Here is a 15,932-nt window from a genome sequence, read left to right on the forward strand (position 1 = left end):
AAAAGGTTTTCTTCATTATTCTTGCGCATCCGTTACACCTGTTCGCCATATTCGCCATATTTTACAAGCACCATGCTGCTGAAACCTTCCGCGAATTCTTCCGCATCCGGCAAATAGTACTAACTTCCACATATCTTTTCTCGTATTAAACATAACTATCCTGCCGAACTTACATTCCTAAACATCAAATAAAAACTTCAAATTATCATTTCTTACCTCATTTCTCTTGTAAATTTTCCTGATTTTTATAAAAAGCGGACAGGTAACTCTAAACTTAACCTATAATTTTGCATTGCGTTGATGGAAACCATTACGGAAAATCCCCACAAATAATGTTCCTTTTATTTAATTAAATGGATGAAGGGAATAAAAGTAATAGTGTTGTAATGAGCACATACATATATTAACTCTATGTACTAGAGTATAAATACTTTTATCAACACTAGATGCCCCTGCAAATCTTCGACGTGCATGCTAGTATGAAGATATTCTGTTTGGACTCCATTCAGTTTTTGCAATTTTTCATATGTAGTACTCTCTTGCATTTTGACAATTCTTTTACTACTGCAATCCATTTTGTGTTTTAGAACAATTCATCTTAGTGCAGTCCCATATCTATATTTAATCAACATTTTATATTTGTAATATACTATTTGCAATCAGAAAATTTTTCGTACCATCCATTATTCTATATTTTTTCAGTTCTGCTACGAACTTTCAACCAATTACCTGTTTCATTTCATTTCCAGTGATGCAGTCGACACGGCTCCATAGGTGCGCCCGTAGTTAGTATGCATCAAAAACATTTTGTACTTGAAGATCTGGCAACTCTTACTCTGCTTTGCATGTTTCTGCTGGCGGTGTTTTTGTCGTCATGGAAGGTAAACGTAAGTTAATTCTGATTTTTTTTAATAAACTTATTAATTTTATGTTGTTATAAAATAACTTGAATGACTGTGTTTGATTATTCGCGTTTTAGTTACTATGATCAGTTGAAAATGGCGCATCTGTGTTTAATGTATTGCCATAGGAAACTGTTGACTGGTTATTCATTGAGAGTTCGATTTATTTGTTTATTATTTAGGTACAAATTATTTTACGAATCCGTACATAAATTATATACTTATCATTCAGTTTATCTAATTTCGGTTCCTTAATCAATCATTTTTGGTGTGTTGACATGCACTCCTTTGTGCTGAATCACCTTAGGAGGTCTTTAGTGTACATATACAATGAAAACTGCTGAGCAAAAGACAATAACCAAATTGTGCATCATAGGTACTAAAAAACAAGAATACTATCTCGTTTGTGCCACAGAATTTTCATTTTTGAAAATGTTAAAAATGTTTAATTTATCAGAAAATTAAATGTTACTACCTAAGAAACTGTTTCGCAAGGATACCTGAGCGAACATTTGGGTTAAGTTTAGAGTTACCTTTCCGCTTTTTTATAAAAATCAGGAAAATTTACAGGAGAAATGAGGTATGAAATGATAATTTGAAGTTTTTATTTGATGTTTAGGAATGTAAGTTTGGCAGGAGAGTTATGTTTAATGCGAGAATACATATGTGCAAGTTAGTACTATTTGCCGGTTGCGGAAGGTTTCAGTAGCATGGTAGTTGTAAAATATGGCGAACAGGTGTAACGGATGCGCAAAAGTAATGAAGAAAACCTTTTAAATTTTTGTGAAGCCCACGGAGTACTGAAGTTAAGCGAAATGTAACAATTTTTAATACTTTAGGCATTGTTTTCTGTATGTTGCAAAGTCCAAGGGCACCTTCAGACTGGAGGGGCAACTCTAAACTTAAGCTGGACATTTTAGTCTTACACGTCTTTTTGACCGTTTTGCGTGTTCCGGGAATAGTCATTACTCGAGCAGACGGTTCGGCCTATGTTTAGCAGAAGGGCTCCAGCTCTCTTCTCTAAAAAATGTTACAATTTTGATAATTTCTGTTCACATTCGGTTAGTTTAGGGTAGGTTAGGTTAGGCTAGTGTAGTTTATGTTATATTAGTGTAGGGGTCCCGTATAATTTTCCAAAAAATGATAGAACTTTGCTTATTTTTAGCAATATTAGGTTAGTTCAGGTTAGCTTAGCTTAGTTTGTGTTAGGTTAGGTTAGATTTGGTTACGTTATGTTACGTCTAAGTACTTGCATCATTCATTTCTCCTGTAAATTTTGTGTTTTTTTACGTGCTTCTGGACCCCTTGTACTAAACATACTCCGACGGTTCTACCAAATTTTAACACATTTTTTACATTTTCAGGTTAGGTTAGGACTTTGTATTTCTTGTAGCAGAGCATGCACTGAGAAGCTCCCATTAATACTTGTAGGTTGACTTCAAGAAGGTTCAATATAAATATAGTGTGGATGTATGGCATAAAAGTTACAATGCATAAAACACGAACTAACTTCTACTAGGTTGCTAATAAAAGCACAGTTGCTATCTCACCGAGTTAGGTAAGGCGCGCAGCAGGAGAACCCGTTCGTTAGCAAGATTGTGCGTCCGTAGGGAGCAGGCGCGTCAACGAAGGAAGGTATACGCATATACGAGGATAGTGGAAGAGCATACTTACACATACAATAGTTTCACTATCATTGAAAAATTCATTTCAGTACTCCCTGCAATGAAGGTTCTAGAACACAGTTCCCTTGGTTGTTTCCTTTCTGTACGAAAGTTTAATATTTAATTCATAATATTGCCGAGCGAGCGTTAGCGAGTGAAGCTCCGCAAGGCATTTTATTTTCTATCTTTATTACAGCTAAATGGGAAGGGGGGCCTGTGTTCTAGAACGTTGCCCGCTCTGCAGTGATAGTAATTACTTATATTCACGCTCTCGTTCCTTCACAGAAAACGTTTCAAGTTGTATTTTATCTTGAAATTTTCTATTTGGTTGGGCCATCTGCTCGAGTGAACCTCGGAAATATGCTGTAAAAACTGGTGTAAAAGCCACAAAACAAGCTGTGCTGTGTTGTCACTGTAAATGGTAGGAATGTTGTGTATACTAAGTTAAAGCATGACTCCAGCACGGGGTAGTTGAGCGGAATCGAGAAAGTGCGTCCGAAGTGACCTGACGCGTGAGCGACGATGTGTATGCGCGTGAACGACTAGTTTCTGAAAACTAAGTGACGTTAGGTAGTTCGTTTCTTGACACGTTCATTGCGATTAGTACTTTATGGTTTGTATAATTCCGGCACAATATTCAGGAAACCATGGTTAACAGACTCGTTTGACGTGGAGAACTTAAAAAATGAAATCTAAAGTTTTACGTCTCATGAGGCGCAGAAGAAGGAATCGTACGGGGATGCGACCGTAGAAAGCACACGCGTCAGTGACGGTGCGTGTACACATACTAAAGGATAGCGCAAAACATACATGGAAATTCTTACCTTACGTGTTGAACTATGCATTGCGTGTTATTATGAAAGTTACAGGTTATACCCCGGTATGTTTTCATTGCATGCATTTGTTGTTGTAAGATAACATGGCTCATTACTTACGTAAATTTCATAAATATATATATATCTTACTCTTCTTCTAAAACTTCTTCCCAGTTATCTAAGTCATATTTTAGGTTCAGGTATATTCACTGTGACCACACTGTTTTATATCGTTTTCCACAAGATCTCCCACAGATCTCTTTGTCCTTTTTAGTTTTATTGCATCCGATTTTCACAAATGTGTGGATCCTTTCGGACTATGTTTGCACACTACCTTGAGACACTTTACTACGAATCCGTGCTTAACAGGTAACGATTTTATTACTGTATTTCTATGTAGGTATAATCCGCATCTCAGGAGGTTGCAAGTCTACGGAATTCGGTCTTCGCGACAATTCCAGCTGTGTTTCTCCACCCACTCCCGACTGTGAAGATTTTTTTCAGGGTGGCCAGTCTTATATATACGAACACACGACTAACTCTATTTCTTGAAATGGAAGGGTCTTGGAGAAAACGAAGCAAAGGATGTAGTGTTAGGTGTGTGCATTCTCCATTCTCAACATGGCACTTGACACAATGTTTTACATTTATCACATGGCTACTGGTTCACATTTGTGAAGAATACTCTCATTTCACGATAATTTAGAACTTGTTTTAAGTCCTCCCGGTGAACTTTTTTAAGTATGTAACCATTCGTGCTTCAAGATAAAGGATTGTCTTGTCACTTATTGACAATTCATCCATAAAAAGTATCCTACAATATAAGAAAGAATACTAACTGCAACTTTTTCGTTTCATTTGACCGTGATCCCGCCTCTATGTTGGATAACAAATGCCCAAACTCTTCCTTTTTTTTTTTTTTTCATTTCATATCAGACAGATACTGGGACCGGCACTTGGAAAAGCTTGAGCCACTTTCTTCCTTATTTTATGTCATAAAATGTAAGCAGGTATTTGGACTTAAGATAAAAGTATACTGTAAGATGCCAACAAAGGAAACAATGTGAAGTCTAGTCTAGTGGCATTTTGATGTTCAACAATCGCAAGTTTTCTCAGCTCTCTACGTATGAACTTATACATAAGAATAATAATTAATAATAATGTCCTCAGCTAAAACTATTATCCATAAAAGCATTATGACGCAATTGAAATAGATAAATGCAAAACATTTTCTATGACCCCCCCCCCTCCCCCAAAAAAAGTATGTCTTGATCCCGGTCGTGTGGTAAGAAAGTTTTTTAGAGAACTCTTTATATTACACTTATTAGACATAGCTGTCCGTCAGATCGTTGTACGGGTTTTGCTCTATCGTAAGTTCCTCTTAGTTATTTTATACTTATCCAAGGGGGTCTAGGGGGGCCGGACCCCTAAAATGTTCACGGTAAGTTTGCAAATCAACTATAATATGGTTGGATCGGGCCTCCCTGATTTCTACCCCCCCCCCCCTACATTTTTGGGCTGGCTATCGGCCTGGCCTTTCCCTTTAGTTATGATTTAGTCTAGAGTTGAAGAACTCTTTCGTTTTGTGTGAGCCGCAAATTGAAACGACATAACCTAAAAAAGATGAACTCGAAAAAGTTTTCTAATTACTTTTCGTTAATCATTAACAAAGCACCACTCCATAATCGAAAAAAGTAGTGTATATTATACTTAAGAGTCAGTCTACCAGAGATAGTTTTTAAATTCTCCGATTTTTCCGTCAATAGATGGCTCTGAATGTCGCCTCTTTTCACCAATATGTTTTGCAAGAAAAAGAAAAGGACCTTTCTTGTCATCCCTTTCTAACCCCTCCCTCTCCCTGACTTTACAACAGGGCATGTGTTTCAATAGGGGGTGAAACTGGTCATGGGTGAGGTTGTTCGTGTGTTTATAAACTTCCTCATGTTCAACTAGTCTAATTCTTCGTCACAGGATGGTTCAGAATTTTTACTTTTTTTTTTCAACGATCTCCTTTGTAAGAAAATAAAAACAAGAAAACCAGAACTATTTATTGCCATTCGTTCACACTCTCAGCAAGAGGGAGTGGAAATGGTGTGCGGTCATTTCTTCGATCTTCTATCTACCGGTTTGGAGATACAGTGTACGTTTAGCAGAAAGAAAAGCAGCCAGTGGAAAAGTGCTTCTTGGGTCATTAGTTTCTTTTCTATTTCTAATTTTATCTCTATCGCAAGTCACAACCGGACAAAGAAAACTTTCATTTTATTTTGTCCAATAAACAACATTTAAAAAACTGGCGCCGGTGCACGTGCACAGGGTTGCACTTCCGTAAATTCAGTCCTAATGTACTGAAAATAGTAAAATTTTTTTGGAAAATCTAAATTGCGTGTGCTATCAATGAAGTTTCTTACAACAAGAAATTTAAAAAAAATAAAATTGGAGAGAGTTTGGGAAAAGGCTTCCATACAATTTTCCTCAGTAGAGTAGAAATGTTCAGTTGTAATTCTGTATATGTTGTAAATTAATGTACTAATCCATCAAAATATACTTTAAATTCAGAAAAACTATCTAGTTCCCTGGGGTAGCTGTTGCTCAACATTTTTACGGGCTTGCAACCGTCAGCATGAATATCCTGGCTGCTTTCCCAGGTACCCTTCAAAATGCAATAGACACATGCAACAAATAAATACAAAACTTCAATTAGTTCAACCTTACAAACTACTTGACCCCTAAAATGATCCATGCAAGACTACTTTACATAACATGCTTAATTTGCTTGAAATGTAATTTTTTATTCAATAGAACTGGTAGAATTGTTGAGTACGTGATCCCCAGTTTAAAATGGAATGCATAAAACTACTTATTTATATTCATATCGGGACTCGAATATCGAAACTAAGTGTTAATTCTCTGTTCACCTGGTAGAAATGTAGCATGCTTTATGATGTATTACAGATATTAGTCGGCTATTTATTTAATGAGTTCACAGTTAGTGAAATCAATGTGGTTTCGTACCCTCCGCTTGAAACATTAGAATATTTTATCATGTAACCTAACATGCTTTGCAACTCATTATTTATTATCACGAGATTTACTTAAGTTTACTTAAATTCATTTGTTTGGGGTTAACAAAATCGAAATAATAATAATAATAATAAGCAAAAATGAAAGAAAATATTCCATGCATTACAGACCAATAAATGAAATTTAAACGTAATTATACAAGTTTCAAAGTAGAAATGTTAATTTAAATATACAGTGTAATCTATTTGAATATATACAGTTAGTTGGGCCATTTGAAGATGGTCTCATCACAATTATGTTCAGAATCTCGTTTCTGTTAATGGAGGTTATTACCGTAACACCACTTTGCTCCGTATGGTATTTTCACACAATCTGTTCATTTCTTGGGACAGCTAAATTGCCGTACTCCATTTACTTTCAGATCTTCTATGTGGTGAGCCACCCATTCCATCCTCTTCATCATGACAGTCCGAACCACTACCCTTGAAATTCTAATGAAACTTGTACTCTTCCTTTGCTCTTTCTTGCAAGTCCTCAAATATCTGTGACATATAATCTCCACTTAAGACCCTCTAAAAAAAAAAAAAAAAAAAAAGAGACACGTTCTCCATAATTCTTCATGATTTGGAAAGGATTATGTATGAACTTAACCTAGGTGTAACAGGTGCCATGAAAATTCATTCGACTACAGTTTCATTTGTCATCCGATTTCCTGTAGGTGTACGTTTTAGACGTAGTTTTTCTTGTGCTTCCAATATATATTTCGGGTCTCGAATAGGCATTGATCTTGAGTGTCGCGGGTCAATGAGTTCAGGTAAAAGACAGTTGAAATAGAATTTTTCTAATTTGGGAAACATTTCGTTCACCCAAAATTCATCGTCTCTTAAAATTTTTTCAAATTTGATTCCAAAAGGTGTCCATATGGCATATATACAGTAGGTTCTTCTCGTAATATGCAACTGCCCTTGCACCTGAAAATAATGAGGATGAGACTTCTTGACACCACCGATATTACCTTGCCTGTCAACTTCCCACATAGTGACTCTTTTCGATTTTATTCGATTTTTATAAGTAATGTTTGCACTCACGTCCATGTGGTTCCGGCCGGTGCTTCCCAATTTTCGGCGTCCACCCAGCGTCGTGAGGCAAACTGGGGAGTCACGTGAATAAATGACGTGATTACCACTAGGCCTAGAAAACTGCTGATACACATGTTAGAGATAAGGCAACGCGGCTTAATGACCACGTGGTCGTCGCTAAGTTGGTCGTGGTTCAGCCTCTGTCTGTCAGATGGCGTTGGAGAGCCTCAGGCCCTCAAGATGGGTTGTTACGCCAAGTGGTTCGATGCTTTTTTTATATAAGTAATGCTATTTTTATAACTTTTAGTTATATTCAGTTATTTATTTATTTTATAAAAGTGTTACTAATCTTCGGAAACTAATTCTGTTAATACATTTCGTTACCATCTCAAGAACATTATCAAAGAACAAAAGAAATGTAAAACAGGATAAAAACTAATAAATACTTATAAAGTGTAAATATTGGGTTCGTGTAGGAAAACAACAAAGAAGGCTCAACCAGAAGTGCTAAAATCAGTCTTCCTCGAAAGAAGTAGCTAGCTGTCCCTACTTATCGTGGATTTTGGAATAGCTTGAAATCTATTTTATTACACATTGACTTCATTCCAACTTCGACTTCCCATAAAAAGAAAAAAAAAAAACTCATCTGTGATGGTAATTTTGTGTGTTCATATGACTATAACATTAGCATAAGAATTTATATAAAAAAAAAAACTATTTGGGATACCAGAAGCAGTAGTCTAGCTTTAGGTTTGTGAAATATCTATTAGAATAAGCTTCTGGCACTTTTGATAATTGAGAAATTTATGGGTCATTCTTCATTGTGTCATAGGTATATTCTGAAGACGATTTTGTGAATGGTTGTAGGTATATGTTGAATAGTTAATAACCACAAATCGTTTCAAATTCGTAAGGTCAATTTAAAAAATGATCTGGCGACAATCCATTTCACTGGCTTTTTTTTTCCCTTACCATTCTTGGGCATTGACTTGGTGTTTTTAAGCAGCTTTCGTCTGTATTTTATACTTCTTGTGCACTCCTACTTTTTTTTTTACAATATCCCTCCATAATTACGAACTATTCTACAACATTATTGAGGTTCAGCAGAAAGAAAAGTTGTTTAAAGATCAAAGATCAAATGGGGCTCGCGGTGGCTCAGTGGTAGAGCTTTCACCTCTGGTGCTTGGGGTCCCGGGTTCGATTCCAGCCCCCGCCAAATGAACTTTGTGTTAGAGAAATACCGTGTGCGTGGGTTTCCTCGGGATTCTTCCGTTTCCTCCCACTTTCTTCATTCCACCATTTCATTCATTACTCATCACCACCGTCTCCTGTAGCCTAAGCGGCATAATCGTGGGAAGTAAAACTTAAAGATTTCATTTTTTTTTTCAAAGATGAAATCTTTCAATTTAACGTCCAACATTTACATTTATTAACTTAAGGGAAACGATTATGGAAGATTTGGTGGAATGAGAATGTGGGAGGAAATTCCGAGAAAACCCACGAAGACGATGTTATCCACCACAATCGTACTTGGCCGGGGATCGAACCAAGGATCCAACACACTAGAGGTTAGCGCTCTACCAGTGACCCTTATCGATTGCTATCGTCTGATCTTTAACAAGGAGGAACGATGGTAGAGCGCCTACCTCTCGTGCGTAGGGCCCCTGGTTCGATCCCTGGCAAGTAAGATTGTGGTGGGCAACATGGTGTCCGTGGGTTTTCTCCAGGTAGTTCCGTTTCTTCCCACAGTTTCATTCGATCAATTATTCACTCATTTCTCTCCATTAATCTCCCTTAGCCTAAAGAACACAATCATGGAGCGTTAAACTAAAAGAAATCGATAGATCTTACTGAGTAGACCAAAGTGATATGCATCAGTGTAATAGCCCATGCGTAGTTTTTTGAGAAAACTGAAGAAACCAAATTATTTCGTAAACGCAAAATAGATGTTCAGCGATAAGATTGATACTATGACATGACAGCTATTCGTTATGACAGTAGCAGGACGAAAGTATTCAATATGATCAAAATATTGTCCAATGATAAGACGTATATCGCATTTCATTTAATGTATTTACTTTGCATAACCTATTTGGCGGTCGGAGATTCAGTTCAGAATGCATTACGCTGATGTTGCTAGTTTGCAATTGTTTACAACAATTTAAGAATAATTTTCCTTATATAATGTACTGTAGACACTATGGTTCAATGGCAGAGTGCTTACCTTTAGTCCATGGTTCGATCGCCGGCCAAGTAAGTTTCTGGTAGACACCATCGTGTTCGTGGGTTTTCTCGGGGTACTCCCGTTTCCTCCCACTTCATACTTACAACCATTAATTTGCCTTAATCATCCGTCTCCCTTAGCCTAACAAGCATAATCGTGGAACCTTAATCTTTAGGATTTCATTTCGTTTCATTATAATGTACTATATTTTTTATATACTGTATTAAATTACATACATTAATTAAACAGCACAAAATTAAATGTAGAAAAGAAAAAGAAAATATTTAATCTTAAAAAAAAAACAGTTGTCGATAATCAAAACAAGTTATGTAATTTTATTATCTAGAAATTCTTTAATACTGTAATACACTTTATTAAAAACCTTCTGACCTTTCTCATAAAACACACAATATTTGATTCATGCTTGAAGTCTGCAGGAAGATGATTATAAATATTGATTACCACGTTTCGTGGGCCTTAATGTCCTAAAGTGTGCCGGCTTAAAACTAAGTTTAAAAGATGTTTATTTCTTCTGTTACAGTTGTATTGTGTAGTATGATAGGCTCCCTCTTGGTGAGTGTGGCCATTTCTATAATGTATAATGATTGACCGGTAAGGATTCCCTATTTTTTGAATAGTTTTTTGCATGAGCGTGTGTGGTTTATGTCAGCAGTTACAGCTCACGGCTTTTTTTTTTTTTTTTTCCTGTAAATGACTGTGCTCTTATTTACGTTAACCACCAAGGAAAGACTTCAGATGCAGAAAGAGGTGGAAGTCACTACAAGCGACGTGGGGACTGAACGGTAGATAGCCAAAAACGTTGTTATACGGTTGTTCTTACTCCTTTCTTCGACTGTACTGTTCACCAGAAACAACAGATGGACGCCCACGTCGTTCTTTGTCATGAACTTTTCTATGCTTTTCTATGAAACTCATTAATCTTCTTTTAATTAACTTTTTGAGAACTTTAGTTAGAGCAGGTAATAAGAAGGAAATTAACCTATAATTTCCTGTAAACTTTTTTGAAGTTGACCCAACTAGTTTGAGAAACATTCTGAAATGCATTGTTATTTAAGCTCACACACAGCGGTAAGATTCCCTTTGGCAGCTGTCGATTGTAGAACTCGAATCATTCGTAGCAATATTGATATTTCATGCAGCTAAAATTATACCCGTAAAAGAACTATGGAACAAAAGCTGTGGCCCAGTGTTTTACAGAAAGACTATGGGGAGAAAGAGATTTCTTGAGATAATGAAGTATCTTCGATTTGATGAAATGAGCATTAGATCTTCAAGGCTAAAAGCGGACAAGTTGCGTTGGCACCTTCCTTGTGGAACTCCAGGGTTCTCACATTCTGGAAAATCAGGGAAATCATGCATTTTGCGTAAAATGTTATGGAAAGTCAGGGAACGTAAATTGGTGAGACAATTCGTGAAGTATAAATTTTGTTTCTGAGCAGAGTGTGAACCATTTTAAAGGAAATTCCAGAGTCTTGAGCCATTTGTTTGTTTCCTGTACTCAGAACTTCTATCTTTCTTAAGGAATCTAATGAGTCTTTGTGTCAAACAAAGCATTATGAAACTTGCTGACAGTGCAGTGAAGCTTCTTGCTTTGGATTAGACTGCAAATGAAAATGTGGACATTGGTTTCAAGGCAGAAGAACTGAAACCATAAGATACACTAGCTTTTATGCTTGACTTGAAATTTTTTGCTGGGCACAATCAAGATGATTGTGGAAAGGAGCCTTCTGAAATACAAACTAGTACGTGCTCTTTCAGCTTTGGACCCCAGGTTACAAAAGAACAATCCAGAACTTGCTCAGAATAGGGTGAAACGCATGCTGCAAACTCTGCATGAGCCTATCAGAATATCTGATTTTGTACCTGAGAAAGCAAAATGTCAATTTATGTCTTTCTGTACTGAAATCCAGTTTCTTGCAGTTGACTTCAGAGAATACGAAGAGAAGATGGACAGCATCAGGTTAGATGATTTCTTTGCAAAAGGTAATGTCCAAGAAACAATCATGTTCCGATTTCTGGCATGTTGTGAAAATATGTTTAATTTTATCCCACGGCAGTGCCTCAGTAGAGGACGGGTTCTCAGCCCAATAAGACCAACCAAATCGATGATTCTCTGGTGGCACAGAGGCGGGTGCATGATGCAATCTGTTCCTATTGATTGAAGAATGCTTCTCTCAGTTCGTTCAGGTTGGGGACGCTATGATGAATGCACCTTAGAAACGAATCCAAAGTGCAGAGGAAAGTAAAAATCAAAGGCGAAAAAAAGAAAACTAAGTGTTGAGGTTAAGAAATTGGAAGAGGGAAGAAACAAATGAAATTACATTACAAAACAAGAAGAAGACGCTCTCGTAGAACAAATTCAAGAACTGAAAGCAAAGTAAAATTCTTTTTAAAAATGTAAATGTGAGGATGTCTCAGAGTTGGTAATATTAGGGCTGATAGTATTAGGCTCAGAGAGAATGGGCAATATATTTTTGACTGCTTCCTATTGTTTTTTCAAGCAAAAAAAAAGTAATTTGCAAATGAAGGTGTGTGTTACTGAAACATACATATTATATATATATATATATATGTATAAATTTTGTGTAAATAACAATTACTCATATTCAACATAAAAAATATGTGAATGGTAATCAAAGGTGTTGTTGGACAGCTATGGAGATGGAGGAGGCTGTTAGAAGATGTGTATAATAGAACTTACTCCATATCTTCCCATTTATATTCAAGAATTTATGTCAGGGAAAACAGGGATTTGTGTCAGGAAAATCGATCTTCACTAGTGGGAACCTGAACTCCCTGATTGAAAATTGTATCAGGCATTATAAACCCCACGAAAGTGTTTGTGTCGATCGATGACCAGTTATTCCCTACTAAAGTGAGATGCAAGTTTATGCAACATATTACTAATAAGCCTGACAAATTTGGACTCAAATTTTGGCTACTTGCAGATGTAAAGTCAAGATATGTACTAAATGGTGTTCCCTACCTGGTAAAAGATCAAGAACGACCTCAGAACTTACGTTAGGCGAATATATTGTACTGGACGGATCCTTTTCTGAATAGAAGACCGAATGTTACTTGTGATGACTTTTTTTACAAATAGAAAATTAGCCGAAGGAAACAGACAACCTTGGTTGGTACTGTGTGTCCAAATAGAAAATGACTTTCCAAGGAGAGCTTGAATCAGAAAGAAAAGGGCATGTGCACTACAGACGTATGTGAAGGTCAATCAGGAAATGCACTGACAGGATACAAGTGTAAGTGGGAGAAAAGTATTGCTGTCTGGACTTCAATGCATAACTCCTCTGTGTCAATTTCATAAGGTAGAAAGAGAAGACGGGAGACAGTCATCTATTATGATTACTTGAAATATGGTATTGATGTAAATTGACCAAATGCAAAGAAGTACACAGTAGAATGTCCGAGTAGAAGATGGCCATTGCATATTTTCTTCAATGTTCTGGATCTAGCATGTATCAACTCATGGATTATGTACATTTCACAGCAAAAAACCTGCAACATGGGCATGTAAGTTTATTGTGAAACTACGCCTAACAGTCCAGGAAATCAACATAACGTCTAAGTGGCACGAATAATCAAGCTAGGAGAAACCTCGGTGTCCTCCCCTGCGCACTTATTTTGGGGCAAAAGACTTCGTCGTTTCACAATAAACTTACATGCTCATGTTGCAGGGTTTTTGCTGCGGACTGTACAAGGAAGTGACCCCCTCCCCCCCAAAAAAAAAAAACCCACCAGATGCCAATTTTTGAGAGAACATGCCTTGCAATTGCGAGAGGGTTCTGTTGCTAAGGAAGATAGCGACAGCTTCACAGATGAAGAAAATCACTGGACACAAATAGTATGAAAAATATACTTGACAACCGCTGTTATGCAAAGTATGTATTAAAAAGTGTTGAATTAAAAGTTGCAATGTATGGCACAAAACCTAGAATATTGTTTCAACCGAATGACATGAAACATATCTTAATCATAAAGCTCGTAGCTAACTACAATAACTGTATATATTATATTTGATTTTACTTCTTGTTGTGTTTTAGAAATTGACGCTCACCATATTGTCAGAGCTTATATTTTTACTCACTCATTTTATTTCTAAATAGCAGGATATTTTCTTCGTTCCTTGCCTTTTTTTTTTTCTTAGTTTATATCTAATGTAGAATAATTGAATTGTAGGGTCCTGTATTTGTGCTTTCAGATGTTTTTGGAACGTTAATAAAGTTTTATATTATTATTATAGATGACCAGAAGGTAGGACCAGGCAAGAGAAGACAACTTTTAAACAGCAAGAGCGTCAGCGCTTTCTGGAACTTATATGCCCCCGGTAAGTGATATGCAGTAAACGAAATTAAAATACAAGGTAGCCCATAATTATGTACATGATTTTTCAAAGACTGCGCTGAAGAAACTAACAACACAACTTGAAAATAAAATAGAACATTAACACATTACTCTCATGCTTTTCCTTACAAGAATTTTAATCTCTGTTCTCCGTGGCATGGTTCACCAATGCATCGCCCAAATCGATACATGCCGAATTTTGAGATATGCTCTGATTTTTTATTGATCCAAAGTAGGCAAACAATGAACCTTGGCAGCAATGAGCACAGAATCCTTTAGCGGGATGTCGGAAATATTAAAGACCGTCAGCAGCACGTTTCTCGTACTCGGGAAAAAGCATGTGACAATGTTTTCTTTTACGCTTATAAGTGAAGATAACGTGAAATATACCGTGACGAAATACATATCACACGTTATTCCGAACACAAAGAAACATGGAGCTGCTGGTTCCTAACACTTCTGCCTTGCCGCCGAAGCACTGGATGTCCATTTTTGTAAAGGTTTACCTCGTGCCTACTTTGGACCCTTCTTGAGATCATGGTATATCTGAAAAGTCTATTGAAAAATATCTGAGAATTACACCCTGTAGAGAATACCCTGTGCACCTATTGAAAATTGATAAAATATGCACATTTGGATTGTGTATGCGTGGCTTCCTTTACGCTGATAAGAACCACCATCCACATTTTCTAGAATTCCAAATAGGGCCCATTGAAATTTAGCTTTGTCGCGATTTTGGACAGTTCTAGCTTTGAAACTATGCACTTTTCGCCATAGATCCATATGAAGTTTTTCTCTTATTTTGATGTGAAGAATCACCTCTTACAGTTTGTCGGTATAGTTAATTAACACCCTGTATATATAAGGGAATAAACTCTCAACGAAAGAGAAGTGAAGGTGCATCTTGTTTATGCTGCTTGTTACTCGTCAAGTGGTTGTTTTGCATCGAAGGAGAAGGTTACTAGTTCATGTATTTTGCACTGATATTGGCCTATTGCACTGATATTTTGTACTAGTACACAATAACACACTGAGTAAGGTTATGTGATAATATGTAAAAAACACTATCACGTAACAGTTTCAACACTATCTGTGTCTTCATCAGACTTCCACTCCTTCTGGCTGCTTGGGAGTTGGTCATCACTTATATATTATCCAGAGATCAACTTTTAATTAGGCTCCGCCCCTTCATTAGAAAGTAACACTTGTGTGGCTTTCACTTTTTAGCTGAACACGTGTCAAATTAAAAGTTTACTTTTTTCGCTGGATACATTCTGTCCTCCAATTATCCTTATTTTTCTTATTAGTTTGTTCTTTTTCTTTCTTCTTCCTTTTCATTTCTTCTTCTTTAAGCAGAATCTTCTCCCACTCTTTATTTATCGAGAATCCTGCATTCCAATTCATCATCTTGTCTCCTGCCTTCATAATCTCCCTGGCTTCCTTCCATTTTCTCACCAAAGTTCTGTTCTCTACTTCTATGACCTTTGCTCCTTCCCAGCCCTAAAGCAGCACCAGGATGATGTAAGATTGAAAAGGGACAACAATGTGATATACAGGCATCAGAAAGAGACAAACCACAGGATAGGGAATGGAATTGGAATTTGCAGGGAAACGCCGAAGGCGTTAGTGACACATCTATATATACAGTATATATTTGGATGAATGTATATTTCAGAAACTCCGGAACGTTTGGAGCAATTTTAAGCAAACTTGTTAGAAATACGACTTTAAATCATGAAAAGATAGAGTGGGAGTAAAGTACCCCAGGGGACGGAATTTGGAAGGAGTCTTAAAAATAATGCAAATCGACCAATATTAGTGTGCAATCCATAGTTTTCGGGATCATT

The 15,932-nt window shown here is 36.7% G+C and overlaps 1 long non-coding RNA gene across 2 annotated transcripts in view; it reads left to right on the forward strand.

The window, feature by feature from the left end:
- The first annotated feature begins 735 nt into the window (after positions 1–735).
- LOC145674514 (uncharacterized) overlaps positions 736–15,932 on the forward strand; it is a 33,408-nt gene continuing 18,211 nt past the window's right edge. Inside the window, exons 1-2 of one of the 2 annotated variants that reach the window (XR_014128961.1) lie at positions 736–881; positions 13,985–14,068. This is a non-coding gene — a long non-coding RNA (uncharacterized LOC145674514). Of the gene's footprint in view, positions 888–13,984; positions 14,069–15,932 lie in introns of both variants that reach the window. The other variant, XR_014128960.1, reaches the window with a different exon arrangement.

The sequence above is a fragment of the Thermobia domestica genome, chromosome 17 (assembly GCF_964235325.1).
Source record: "Thermobia domestica chromosome 17, izTheDome1.hap1.1, whole genome shotgun sequence".
Taxonomy (NCBI): Eukaryota; Metazoa; Arthropoda; class Insecta; order Zygentoma; family Lepismatidae; genus Thermobia; species Thermobia domestica.